Here is a 15,261-nt window from a genome sequence, read left to right as displayed (position 1 = left end):
GAGGAAACAAGAAGAGAACCCCAAGATCCCAGAATAAGGACAGAAGGGTGAAGGGTTGGCGGACAAGGGTACCGGATCCCAAGCTGGCAGAGGCCAAAACAAACCTTAGCCAGGAACCGGAGGTCGTGGTCAGGATCTGCCACGACCCTCACCAAATCCACTAGAAAGGCACACCAAGCATAGGGTCAGGGAACCCAGAGGAGGTTTGACCACCAAGAGACCCGAGGGAGCCGGCCAAAAGTGGATCCCTGGTGGGAACGGCCAGAGGAAGGGAGAGTCAGAAAGGAGCTCAGGACCACGCTCCGGAATTGCCTGGGGGTTGGCCGAGTCCAGGACCTGGTGGACGCAGCACGGCTCGGGTGGTCACTCAAGGCCAGAGTGACTAAAAGGACACCAGTAAGTAAAAACCCTGAACTGCATCTCTGACTCTGCCTCTCCTTTCTGCATCATCATAACCCCCATCATCCACACCTGCTGCCCTGAGGCCATACCCCTCCCGTTGGGGGTTATACCATCACTGCTGCACATATACCACCGGCCTCAGTGGACTGCTCTGCAGCGGCGGCTTCAAAGCCGCACTCAACGGGTGGCGTAGTCGACAATCAAGTTAACATCTACTGCCATAGACTGCCACTTAGTTTGACACCCTGGGCACGGACCGGGTCACCGCCACAAGGACTACTACCCCCATACAGATCCGGCTCCGGGTATCCCCTTGAACATGGCCCAGGGGGCGCGTCAGATACAGCAGAGAAATTATAGATATAGATATAGTACAATGCCAAAAATGTCACTGACTTCTTACATTTCATGAGTGATATCTATTGTAAATTCTACAATAGCTCAGAAACCGGTGAATCCTCACAGTGCACAGTGCAGACCGGACAGTATTGTCCTCCATACAGTGTTATGGCACCACTAAGTCCTCCATACAATATTATGGGCACCACATAGTCCTCCATACAGTATTATGAGCCCCATATAATGCTCCATACAAAATACTGGATCCCATATAATTCACCATAGAGAATACTGCCTGGTCCCCATGTAATGCCATATGCAGGCTGGACCCCATACAGAGGCTCCACAAGCCCGCTGCATCCCCCCGGGGCCCCCACAAGCCTGCTGCATCCCCCCGGGGCCCCCACAAGCCTGCTGCATCCCCCCACGGCCCCCACAAGCCCTGGACTGTACCTGCATCACCACCAGTAAAGGTATTGAAGTTTACCCTTGTGTGTGTGCCTGTACTTCCTCTGGGACCGTCCTGCCGTCTCCCTCCTGCTTCCACCATCTTTCTACACCTCTACACTGCCCTGAGGCCTGCTCCACCTGTGGGGAGCCGTCCCATCATAGCTGCCCCTAACATCAGCCTCAGTGGACTGTCGCAGCGCTGGTAACCTCTTACCAGAATCCACAGGTGGCGTCACGACAATTTCCCCTATAAACATTCCCCCCTTTTGAGTGACCGGCCTTGGCCACGGACCGGGCCAGCCACCGTGATATCCCCCGGCAACCAGAGGCCCGGCTGCCGAGTGCCCCACGGCCCTGGGGGCGAGTCACTATGCACAGTGGTTCATGAATTAATATTCACAGTGACCCTCCATCCTGCGATTAAAAGAGTCCGTACATTTGACACCTCCGTCTGACTCCCACAGTCTCCTCCGCACAGATCGATATTAAGATGGCCACCGCAATGGCATGGGGAGTGCAGCGGTGAGTCCAGAGCGCAACTCCTCGCTCTAAAATGCCCATCAGAAAGAAGAGGTCAGACATTTATTTTCTATGAGCGCTCTATTATCCTATTTATCAAACATCAGCACTACAAGAATCCGTCCTGAGCCATGCTGGGATCTTTGAACGTGGGCCCCCGGGAGGATCGGGCCCCTCATGGTGGAGCAGATCACACTCATTATAATCCATCACTGATAGAAGATACATAAACAACAATACAGGATGATTGTAAAACAGTGAGGTAATATTTTATTGAGCCACCAAACACACAATAAACATATCGAACAGTCCCAGCAAATACCTAATATGGTGCAAATTACAGAGTCTAACCCTTCCGCTGACTCGCCGGGATTAAAGCAGCTGCCAATCCGAGGGGCTTCTGGGGCTGACTACCCCCACCAATGGCATCCCCACCAAAGAGCACCCACAAAGAGGAGGTAACAACAAGCTTAGAAAGCAGACAGTCCATTGAGGTACGTGGCCAGGAGACCAGAAAGTTCCAACCTGGCTTCTCCGAACATATCCATGGAACTAGGTGACCGGAAGGTCCCGACTTGGCTTTTTCCGAGTATATTCACGAGTTCCAGGTGGCCGGAGTGTCCCAACCTGGCTACTCCAAACATCTCCATGGGACCAGGTGACTGGTGGGTCCCAACCTGGTTTTCCCAGATGTATCCATGGGTTCTGTGGTAGTCAATGGAGCAGATCTGTATTCCTCCAGCCAGGGCTGTGGTCCCTTAAGCTGGCATCCTGTAGAAACCAAATCTGTGTCCCTCTTAATGGATTCATGGTGTTCTGTAGAGCTGTCCCATAGAGTGTTCCTGGCAGTGGTTTTGTAAAAAGACTCCTTTATGTAGCTCACAACTGTCCTTCTTCATGACTTCATCCACAGGTCAAGAGAAAGGGGTGGTGTTACTAATTCTCATTACTGGAGCATCCACAGTTCATCCCCCAATGTTGACTTGCAAACATTGCAAACATTGAAGGATAAACTATAAATTCCGAAACAATGCAAGTCAACAAATTGCATGGACTTATAAAATGGTAATCAACATATTTAGCAAACATCCATTGTTCAAAGAGCCTGCGTCCCTGTATTGCAAATATAACAGTACAATAAACCAGAAGAGTTGATATAAGAGGTAAATAACCATTTATCAATGAACAAATATCACCTCAACCTACAAGATGAGTCAACATTCGGACTCATGACAAAAGATCATGTGTGTTGACCAACCGAAGAAAGAAACACATAAATTCAATAGTTAATAATTCAGGCAATAGTCTATCATTCTGGGCCTATGGAATTTACATCTGGATAATTACGATTAAATGCTGTGTCGTCACAGGCCCCTTTAGTTTTAGGGACTGGCGGGGGTCCTTTACAGTAGCTCTCCCACTAGTTCATCCTTCTTTCCTTTACTCCGTTTCAATAAAATATTTGGAAATATACAAAGTAAAAACTCAAATATAATTTTTTTTCTTACATTAAAACTTGATTTTATTAAAATAAACCCCCAAAAAACAAGAACAAAAAAACTAAACCTGATTAACATCGCAGAGAACAACAACCCAAACTGTACAACGATCACATGATTTATCCGGCACAAAAAACAGCATCAAGAATAAAATAGTAATAATTAATGGCAAAATTGTAGCTTTTGTTCATTTTGTCTCTATACTGCACGATAAACGCTGGAAAGAAAAAATATAAGAACCATTCCTGGGGTTTTGCCATTGAATGCTGGAAAAAATAAAAAAACATCAGCAGAATTGTTTTTTATTAATCTCACGCAAAAGAAAAATGGAATAAAAATTATAAAAACGTTGTCTGTTCCCCAAAATGTTACCAGTGAATCCTATAGCTGCTCCGCATGGACCCAAACTGGTAAACTAAAAACTCCTGCATGCCCCGTGTGTGTGTATGTATATATATATATACATACACATATATATATACTCCTCTGTACTATATAGACGGCAGAGCTCACACACCACAACACGCTCCGCTGCGGCGCCACAAAAAGAGCGGACCTGGCTGCACACACACCTGCTCCTGTCACCTGTATACACAGTTGAAACCAGAAATTTACATACACTATATAAATGTTAGAACCCTCCTGTTTGTTTTTTCCATCTTGTGCTTTGCGGTCATGTGACCATCTGTCTTTATATTCCAGCTCCGCCCTTTTGGCTGTGTTGGACTTCAGTGTTGTTTGACTGCTTTGCTAGCCAGGTGCTTCTGTGCCTTTCTCTGTCAGTTCGCTTGGTCCTTCTGGGACCTCTAGTACCTTTTTGTCAGTTTATCTTTTTGTGTTCTGTAACAACTTCTCTGTTTAGGAGATTTCCCATTTTTGTTCCAGTCCTTAGTTCTTTTAAGGCCCCGTCACACTTAGCGACGCTGCAACGATCCCGACAATGATACGACCTGCCAGGGATCGTTGCTGCGTCGCTATGTGGTCGCTGGTGAGCTGTCAAACAGGCAGGCTCATCAATGATCAGGGGAGCAGCAACATCGTGGAAAGAATCTTTCCACGATGTTCTGCTCCTGGTTATCAGCCTGCTGAAGCAGGAGCAGGCTGGTAACCATGATAAACATCGGGTTACTAGGGGCACACGCGCACCTAGTAACCCGTTGTTTATCATGGTTACGAGCCTGCTAAAGTGAGCGGTAACCTCCCGCTGAGGCCACACATACCAGGATTGGGGGATTAAGGAGGCCACACATACCAGGATTGGAGGATTGAGGAGGCCATACATACCAGGATTGGGGGATTGAGGAGGTCACACTTACCAGGATTGGGGGATTTAGGAGGCCACACTTACCAGGATTGGGGGATTGAGGAGGCCTCACATACCAGGGATTGTGGGATTGAGGGGGTCACACATACCAGGGATTGTGGGATTGAGGGGGCCACGCATACCAGGGATTGTGGGATTTGAGGGGGCCACACATACCAGGGATTGTGGGATTGAGGGGGCCACACATACCAGGGATTGGGGGATTGAGGAGACTACACATACCAGGGATTGTGGGGGCCACACATACCAGGGATTGTGGGATTGAGGGGGCCACGCATACGAGGATGGGGAAATTTACCAGTAGCTGCTGCATTTCCCACCCTAGGCTTATACTCAAGTCAATAGGTTTTCCCATTTTTATGTGGTAAAATTAGGGGCCTCGGCTTATATTCGGGTCGGCTTATTTAAAATATACGGTATTTTAAAATCAGTGAGTACGTGGTGCCCATAATACTGCAGGACTGTGGCGTGCATTATACTATATGGGGGCTGCATTTTACCCTATTGGGTGTGTAATATACTGTATGGAGGACTATGGGGAGTGCATTATATTCTATGGAGGACCATGGGAAGTTCATTATACTATATGGAGGATTATGGGGGGCGCATTATACTATATGGAGGTTTATGGGGGGAGCATTATACTATATGGAGGATTATGGGGGCGCATTATACTATATGGAAGATTATTGGTGGTGCATTATACTATATGGAAGGCTATGTGGGGCCATTATAATATTTTGAGAGCTATGTGGGGGGCCATTATACTGTATGAAAGCAATTATACAGTGTGAATGTTTGTGTGGGGTCATTATACTGTTTGGAGGGCTGTGTGGGGGCCATTATACTGTTTGGAGGGCTGTGTGGGGCCATGAGAGTGTATGGAGGGCTCTGTGGGGTTCACAGTTGGGGGATTATACTGTGTTAGGGTCACCATACTTTGCCGTGGGAGTTGAAGTGGGGTACAATAGGGTCATTATACTGTGCATGTGGAGGAATGCACCATAGGGATATCATACTGTTTGGGGGGCACTTTTGTTGGCATCATACTTTATGGGGGCAATGAAGGAGGAATCTACGACTTCAGAAGGAGGCCACACATACCAGGATTGAGGGGTTGAGGAGGCCACACATACCAGGATTGGGGGATTGAGGAGGCCACACATACCAGGATTGGGGAATTGAGGAGGCCACACATACCAGGATTTGGGGATTGAGGAGGCCACACATACCAGGATTTGGGGATTGAAAAGGCCACACATACCAGGATTGGGGGGTTGAGGAGGCCACACATACCAGGATTGGGGGATTGAGGGGGCCACACATACCAGGATTGAGAGGTTGAGGAGGCCACACAGACAAGGATTGAGGGGTTGAGGAGGCCACACATACCAGGATTGGGGGATTGAGGAGGCCACACATACCCGGATTGGGGGATTGAGGAGGCCACACATACCAGGATTGGGGGATTGAGGAGGCCACACATACCAGGATTTGTGGATTGAGGAGGCCACACATACCAGGATTGAGGGGTTGAGGAGGCCACACATACCAGGATTGGGGGATTGAGGAGGCCACACATACCAGGATTGGGGGATTAAGGAGGCCACACATACCAGGATTGGAGGATTGAGGAGGCCATACATACCAGGATTGGGGGATTGAGGAGGCCACACATACCAGGATTGAGGGGTTGAGGAGGCCACACATACCAGGATTGGGGGATTGAGGAGGCCACACATACCAGGATTGGGGGATTGAGGAGGCCACACATACCAGGATTGGGGGATTGAGGAGGCCACACATACCAGGATTTGGGGATTGAGGAGGCCACACATACCAGGATTTGGGGATTGAAAAGGCCACACATACCAGGATTAGGGGGTTGAGGAGGCCACACATACCAGGATTGGGGGATTGAGGGGGCCACACATACCAGGATTGAGAGGTTGAGGAGGCCACACAGACAAGGATTGAGGGGTTGAGGAGGCCACACATACCAGGATTGGGGGATTGAGGAGGCCACACATACCCGGATTGGGGGATTGAGGAGGCCACACATACCAGGATTGGGGGATTGAGGAGGCCACACATACCAGGATTTGGGGATTGAGGAGGCCACACATACCAGGATTGAGGGGTTGAGGAGGCCACACATACCAGGATTGGGGGATTGAGGAGGCCACACATACCAGGATTGGGGGATTAAGGAGGCCACACATACCAGGATTGGAGGATTGAGGAGGCCATACATACCAGGATTGGGGGATTGAGGAGGTCACACTTACCAGGATTGGGGGATTTAGGAGGCCACACTTACCAGGATTGGGGGATTGAGGAGGCCTCACATACCAGGGATTGTGGGATTGAGGGGGCCACACATACCAGGGATTGTGGGATTGAGGGGGCCACGCATACCAGGGATTGTGGGATTTGAGGGGGCCACACATACCAGGGATTGTGGGATTGAGGGGGCCACACATACCAGGGATTGGGGGATTGAGGAGGCTACACATACCAGGGATTGTGGGGGCCACACATACCAGGGATTGTGGGATTGAGGGGGCCACGCATACGAGGATGGGGAAATTTACCAGTAGCTGCTGCATTTCCCACCCTAGGCTTATACTCAAGTCAATAGGTTTTCCCATTTTTATGTGGTAAAATTAGGGGCCTCGGCTTATATTCGGGTCGGCTTATTTAAAATATACGGTATTTTAAAATCAGTGAGTACGTGGTGCCCATAATACTGCAGGACTGTGGCGTGCATTATACTATATGGGGGCTGCATTTTACCCTATTGGGTGTGTAATATACTGTATGGAGGACTATGGGGAGTGCATTATATTCTATGGAGGACCATGGGAAGTTCATTATACTATATGGAGGATTATGGGGGGCGCATTATACTATATGGAGGTTTATGGGGGGAGCATTATACTATATGGAGGATTATGGGGGCGCATTATACTATATGGAAGATTATTGGTGGTGCATTATACTATATGGAAGGCTATGTGGGGCCATTATAATATTTTGAGAGCTATGTGGGGGGCCATTATACTGTATGAAAGCAATTATACAGTGTGAATGTTTGTGTGGGGTCATTATACTGTTTGGAGGGCTGTGTGGGGGCCATTATACTGTTTGGAGGGCTGTGTGGGGCCATGAGAGTGTATGGAGGGCTCTGTGGGGTTCACAGTTGGGGGATTATACTGTGTTAGGGTCACCATACTTTGCCGTGGGAGTTGAAGTGGGGTACAATAGGGTCATTATACTGTGCATGTGGAGGAATGCACCATAGGGGTATCATACTGTTTGGGGGGCACTTTTGTTGGCATCATACTTTATGGGGGCAATGAAGGAGGAATCTACGACTTCAGAAGGAGGTAAATTTCTATGTAAAGGCTGGAAAGTTATGAGATCTGCTCTTCTGTGACACAGACAAATATTTATTTTTTGTAGGGGGGGGGGCCCAATTAGAGCTTCTGCTATGGGGCCCCATGACTTCTATGTACGCCCCTGGGTAAGAGGAGGTGTATGGCGTCGGAGATCGCGGTATGCGTAGGCACTGAACGCACTCTGCGATCTCCGGCGCCATACTTACATACTTACCTGACCGGGAAGAGAGTTGCCGCGGCGCCTCTCTTCAGCGGAGACCGGGGTGGAGTGAGACGTCGGATCGGCGCGTGCGCATAGAGCTATCCGGTGCCATTTTACTGAAGACACATTTACAGTGTGTCTTCAGCAAAATGGCGGCGGACAGCGCGGTGCTCTGGCGCCAGACAGCGCGGTGCTCTGTCGCCGCACTCCTCCTCCGGCCTCCGGCAGAAAAGGACGCTGCAGCGCTGGAGTACAGAGAAGAAAGGTGAGTATAACTGTTTATTTTTTGGGGATGTGTGTATAGTGGGGGGGTGAGGGGTGCCACGCATACCGGGATTAGGGGAGCCATGCATACCAGAATAGGGATGAGGGGAGCCATGCATACCAGAATAGGGATGAGGGGTGACACGCATACCAGGATTGGGGATGAGGGGTGCCATGCATACCAGGATTGGGGATGAGGGGTGCGATGCATACCAGAATAGGGATGAGGGGTGCCACACATACCGGGATTGGGGATGAGGGGTGCCACGCATACCAGGATTGGGGATGAGGGGTGCCACGCATACCAGGATTGGGGATGAGGGGTGCCACGCATACCAGGATTGGGGATGAGGGGTGCCACGCATACCAAAATAGGGATGAGGGGTGACACGCATACCGGCATTGGGGATGAGGGGTGACACGCATACCGGGATTGGGGATGAGGGGTGACACGCATACCGGGATTGGGGATGAGGGGTGACACGCATACCGGGATTGGGGATGAGGGGTGACACGCATACCGGGATTGGGGATGAGGGGTGCCACGCATACCGGGATTGGGGATGAGGGGTGCCACGCATAATGGGATTGGGGATGAGGGAAGCCACGCATATCGGGATTGGGGATGAGGGGAGCCACGCATATCGTGATTGGGGATGAGGGGTTCCACGCATAGCAGAATAGGTATGAGGGGTGCCACGCATACCAGAATAGGGGATGAGGGGTGACACGCATACCAGGATTGGGGATGAGGGGTGCCACGCATACCAGGATTGGGGATGAGGGGTGACACGCATACCAGGATTGGGGATGAGGGGTGACACGCATACCAGGATTGGGGATGAGGGGTGACACGCATACCATGATTGGGGATGAGGGGTGCCAAGCATAATGGCATTGGGGATGAGGGGAGCCACGCATACCAGGATTGGGGATGAGGGGTGCCACGCATAATGGCATTTGGGATGAGGGGAGCCACGCATACCAGGATTGGGGATGAAAGGTGCCACACATACCAGAATAGGGATGAGGGGTGCCACGCATACCAGGATTGGGGGTGAGGGGTACCACGCATACCAGAATTGGGGGGTGAGGGGTGCCACGCATACCGGGATTGGGGGTGAGGGGGGCCAGGCATACTGGGATTGGGGATGAGGGGTGCCACGCATACCGGGATTGGGGATGAGGGGTGCCACGCATACCAGGATTGGGGATGAAAGGTGCCACGCATACCAGAATAGGGATGAGGGGTGCCACGCATACCGGGATTGGGGATGAGGGGTGCCAAGCATACCAGGATTGAGGATGAGGGGTGCCACGCATACCAGGATTGGGGATGAAAGGTGCCACGCATACCAGAATAGGGATGAGGGGTGCCACGCATACCGGGATTGGGGATGAGGGGTGCCACGGATATCGGGATTGGTGATGAGGGGTGCCACGCATACCAGGATTGGGGATGAGGGGTGCCACGCATACCGGGATTGGGGATGAGGGGTGCCACGCATACCAGAATTGGGGATGAGGGGTGCCACGCATACCGGGATTGGGGATGAGGGGTGCCACGCATACCGGGATTGGGGATGAGGGGTACCACGCATACCAGAATAGGGATGAGGGGTGCCACACATACCGGGATTGGGGATGAGGGGTGCCACGCATACCGGGATTGGGGATGAGGGGTGCCACGCATACCAGGATTGGGGGTGAGGGGTACCACACATACCAGGATTGGGGGGTGAGGGGTGCCACGCATACCGGGATTGGGGGTGAGGGGGGCCAGGCATACTGGGATTGGGGATGAGGGGTGCCACGCATACCGGGATTGGGGATGAGGGGTGCCACGCATACCAGGATTGGGGATGAAAGGTGCCACGCATACCAGAATAGGGATGAGGGGTGCCACGCATACCGGGATTGGGGATGAGGGGTGCCACGCATACCGGGATTGGGGATGAGGGGTGCCACGCATACCAGGATTGGGGATGAGGGGTGCCACACATACCAGGATTGGGGATGAGGGGTGCCACGCATACCAGGATTGAGGATGAAAGGTGCCACGCATACCAGAATAGGGATGAGGGGTGCCACGCATACCGGGATTGGGGGTGAGGGGTGCCACACATACCGGGATTGGGGGTGAGGGGAGCCACGCATACCGGGATTGGGGATGACGGGTGCCATGCATACCGGGATTGGGGATGAGGGATAGGGTGCCATGCATACCAGGATGAGGGATACCATACACACCAGGATAGGGATGAGGGGTGCCACGTATACCAGGATTGGGGGTGAGGGGTGCCACGCATACCAGGATTGGGGGGTGAGCGGTGCCACGCATACCAGGATTGGAGGGTGAGGGGTGCCACGCATACCAGGATTGGGGGGTGAGGGGTGCCACGCATGCCAGGATTTGTGGCGTGAGGGGTGCCACGCATACCGTGATTGGGGGTGAGGCGTACCACGTATACCGGGATTGGGAGTGAGGGATAGGGTGCCATACATACTAGGATGAGGGATACCATACACACCAGGATAGGGATGAGGGGTGCCATGTATACCAGGATTGGGGATGAGGGGAGCCACGCATACCGGGATTGGGGATGAGGGGAGCCACGCATACCGAAAATGGGGATGAGGGGAGCCACGCATACCGGAAATGGGGATGAGGGGAGCCACGCATACCGGAAATGGGGATGAGGGGTGCCACGCATACCGGAAATGGGGATGAGGGGAGCCACGCATACCGGAAATGGGGATTAGGGGTGCCACGCATACCGGGATTGGGGATGAGGGGTGCCACACATACCAGGATTGGGGATGAGGGGTGCCACGCATACCGGGATTGGGGATGAGGGGTGCCATGCATACCAGGATTGGGGATGAGGGGTGCCATGCATACCAGGATTGGGGATGAGGGGTGCCACGCATACCAGAATAGGGATGAGGGGTGCCACACATACCGGGATTGGGGATGAGGGGTGCCACGCATACCAGGATTGGGGGGTGAGGGGTACCACGCATATCAGGATTGGGGGGTGAGGGGAGCCACGCATACCGGGATTGGATGGTGGGGACAGGATGGGGGCAGCACATACCAGCATGGGAGACCATATACCAATAAAAATGCTCACCACCCGGGCGTAGAACGGGTTCAATAGCTAGTATATATATATATATGTGTGTATTATATACACGGCGAAGCTCACACACCACAACACCCACAGCAGAGGAACTGGCTGCACACACACCTGCTCCTGTCAGTGCTGTGAGCGCTCCTCATATCGCTGCTGGCTCCGCCCCTCATGTCGCTGCTGGCTCCGCCCCTCATATCGCTGCTGGCTCCGCCCCTCACATCGCTGCTGGCTCCGCCCATCAGCCACTCACAGTCCTCAGCAATATGGAGACATCCGCGCTGATCAGAATCCTTGGGGGCGTGGCCTGTCACTGTAGTCACACAAGGGTTGTCATGGAGATCTCAAGGGAAGGCAGGTGGGCGGGGCTTAGAGCAGGAAGTAGAAGCCGTGCAGTGTGATTGGCTCCTTACCTTCTGCCAGTAATGGAGCAGATATATGGCTCCTATATAATGGAGGGGGCTCAGGAGGGGTTCCCCACCCAAAAGGTCAGGGGATAAATAATACTGGACATGAGCGAGGGCAGGAGGACATTATTCTATATTGTAAGAAATCTGATTTCTTCTTTCCTCACAGTTTTTCCTGTGCAAGGCCACATGTATTGTGCGATAATCTGTGAATATGGGGGGATCTGCTCCTCACATCCACATCAATCCCCCCACGTCTGAGCTCTCCCTTACAGGGGTCTTCTGCTCTGCACATTGATGCCGTATCCATGGAGATGACATCATGGCCGGTACATGCGGATCTCCCCGATGGGACCCTCATGTATCTGGAGGACGAGGCACTGCTGCTCCTCGGGGAGAGGGGGCACAATTCCTGTACACATGATACAGGGGCTTCTGCCATCTCTGGGCTGAGAATAATGCTGGCAGCGCGCAGTCTACATGATGTGAGGATTACAAGTCTGCAGTCACAGAGAGTCACACAGATGACTGCAGGCCTTCAGCTTCACCCCGGACAATCCCTTTAAATACATGTATATTGGTCTAAAAAAACGTTTTACTATTTTGCTTCATGTAACATTTGCTCTGTTCGGCCTTTACCAGCTTTTTGTTTCCCAGCAGCACATTGATGGCTGCAGAATGAGTTAACTTGAGATTCAGTCAGTGAGCTCCTTATGATGTGGAGTTTCCAGCTCTTTTATTTCTGCGATGATTTATGACTGCATCAGAGATCAGCCCAACTTTCATGCTGGTCTGTGAACATAATCAGCACAGAGAAGGTCAGAATGAGCTCACTGATAAATTCTCAGTGAGCTCATTCTGCAACTAGCAATGCAAAGGAAATAAAAAAGCCAAATTGTTTATGAAACGTTATTGAAAAAATATTTGTATGTATATATTTAGTGTCCATATCCTTAGTACCAGCACAGCTGAGGATTTGGTACAATCAGGGGCGTACATAGGAATCATGGGGCCCCAAAGCAGAAGTTCTAATTGGGCCCCCCCCCACAACAAAAAAATGTAAATAATTGTCGGGGTCACAGAAGAGCAGATCTCACAACCTTCCAGCCTTTACATAGTAATTTTCCTCCTGCTGAAGTCCTAGATCCCTTTTTCATTGCCCATAAAGTGTGGTGCCAACAAAAGTGCCCCCCAAACACGGTATGATACCCCCATGGTGAATTCCTCCATATGCGCAGTATAATGACCCTACTGTACCCGACCTCAACTCCCAGGGTAAAGTATGATCCCCCAACTGCCCCACACCTCTCCACACTCCATAGAGTATAATGCACTCGCCATGGTCCTCCACACAGTATAAGACTTTCGCAAGGGTCCTCCACACAGTATAAGGCACTCGCCATGGTCCTCCACGCAGTATAATACACTCCCCATGGTCCTCCATGCAGTATAATGCACTCCCTCGTGGTCCTCCACGCAGTATAATGCACTCCCTCGTGGTCCTCCACGCAGTATAATGCACTCCCACGTGGTCCTCCACACAGTACAATGCACTCTCCGTGGTCCTCCACACAGTATAATGCACTCCCCCATGGTCCTCCACACAGTATAATGCACTCCCCCATGGTCCTCCACACAGTACAATGCACTCCCCCATGGTCCTCCACACAGTACAATGTACTCCCCCATGGTCCTCCACACAGTATAAGACACTCGCCATGGTCCTCCACACAGTATAATGCACTCCCCCATGGTCCTCCACACAGCACAATGCACTTCCCCATGGTCCTCCACACAGTACAATGCACTCCCCCATGGTCCTCCACACAGTACAATGTACTCCCCCATGGTCCTCCACACAGTACAATGTACTCCCCCATGGTCCTCCACACAGTATAAGACACTCGCCATGGTTCTCCACTCAGTATAATGCACTCCCCCATGGTCCTCCACACAGTATAATGCACTCCCCCATGGTCCTCCACACAGTACAATGCACTTCCCCATGGTCCTCCACACAGTACAATGTACTCCCCCATGGTCCTCCACACAGTATAAGACACTCGCCATGGTCCTCCACACAGTATAATGCACTCCCCCATGGTCCTCCACACAGCACAATGCACTCCCCCATGGTCCTCCACACAGTACAATGCACTCCCCCATGGTCCTCCACACAGTACAGTACACTCCCCCATGGTCCTCCACACAGTACAATGTACTCCCCCATGGTCCTCCACACAGTATAAGACACTCGCCATGGTTCTCCACTCAGTATAATGCATTCCCCCATGGTCCTGTACGCAGTATAATGCAGCCCCCCATAGGGTAAAATGCAGCCCCCCCCACCCGTAGGGTAAAATGCAGCCCCAGTCCTCCAGTATTATCAGTACACACTGATTTATAAATAAATCCATACTTACCGCTCCTCGTTCCCCGCTGCTTCAGTCTCTTTTGCTGATCACCTCAGCAGCTGCCAGCTCCACTGTCTGACACAGCGTGGCGCGTCATCATGCCGCAGCGTCAGACGCAGAGGAGGAATGATGGGAGAGGGAGTGTCACATGATGCTCCCTCCTCCAGGTTTTCGTGGGCCCCGGGCGAAAGAGTCTCAGTGGCCCCTTTAACACATCCAACCATTCATGATGCACAGATACAGCAGAGAAATTATAGATATAGATATAGTACAATGCCAAACATTTCACTGACTTCTTACATTTCATGAGTGATATCTATTGTAAATTCTACAATAGCTCAGAAACCGGTGAAGCCTCACAGCGCACAGTGCAGACCGGACAGTATAGTCCTCCATACAGTGTTATGGCACCACTAAGTCCTCCATACAATATTATGGGCACAACATAGTCCTCCATACAGTATTATGAGCCCCATATAATGCTCCATACAAAATACTGGATCTCATATAATTCACCATAGAGAATACTGCCTGGTCCCCATGTAATGCCATATGCAGGCTGGACCCCATACAGAGGCCCCACAAGCCCCCCACAAGCCTGCAGCATCCCCCCCAGAGCCCCCACAAGCCCGCAGCATCCCCCCCCAGAGCACCCACAAGCCGGCAGCATCCCCCCCAGAGCACCCACAAGCCCGCTGCATCCCCCCCAGAGCACCCACAAGCCCGATGCATCCCCCCCAGGGCCCCCACAAGCCTGCTGCATCCCCCCGGGGCCCCCACAAGCCTGCAGCACACCCCCCCAGAGCTCCCACAAGCCCGCAGTATCCCCCAAGGGCCCCCACAAGCCCACAGCATCCCCCCCAGGGCCCCCAAAAGCCCACAGCATCCCCCCACCAGAGCCCCCAC

This window comes from Phyllobates terribilis, unplaced genomic scaffold (assembly GCF_046119375.1).
Source record: "Phyllobates terribilis strain yellow unplaced genomic scaffold, ASM4611937v1 Scaffold_12__6_contigs__length_324123572, whole genome shotgun sequence".
Lineage (NCBI taxonomy): Eukaryota > Metazoa > Chordata > Amphibia > Anura > Dendrobatidae > Phyllobates > Phyllobates terribilis.
This window is presented reverse-complemented; position numbering follows the sequence as displayed.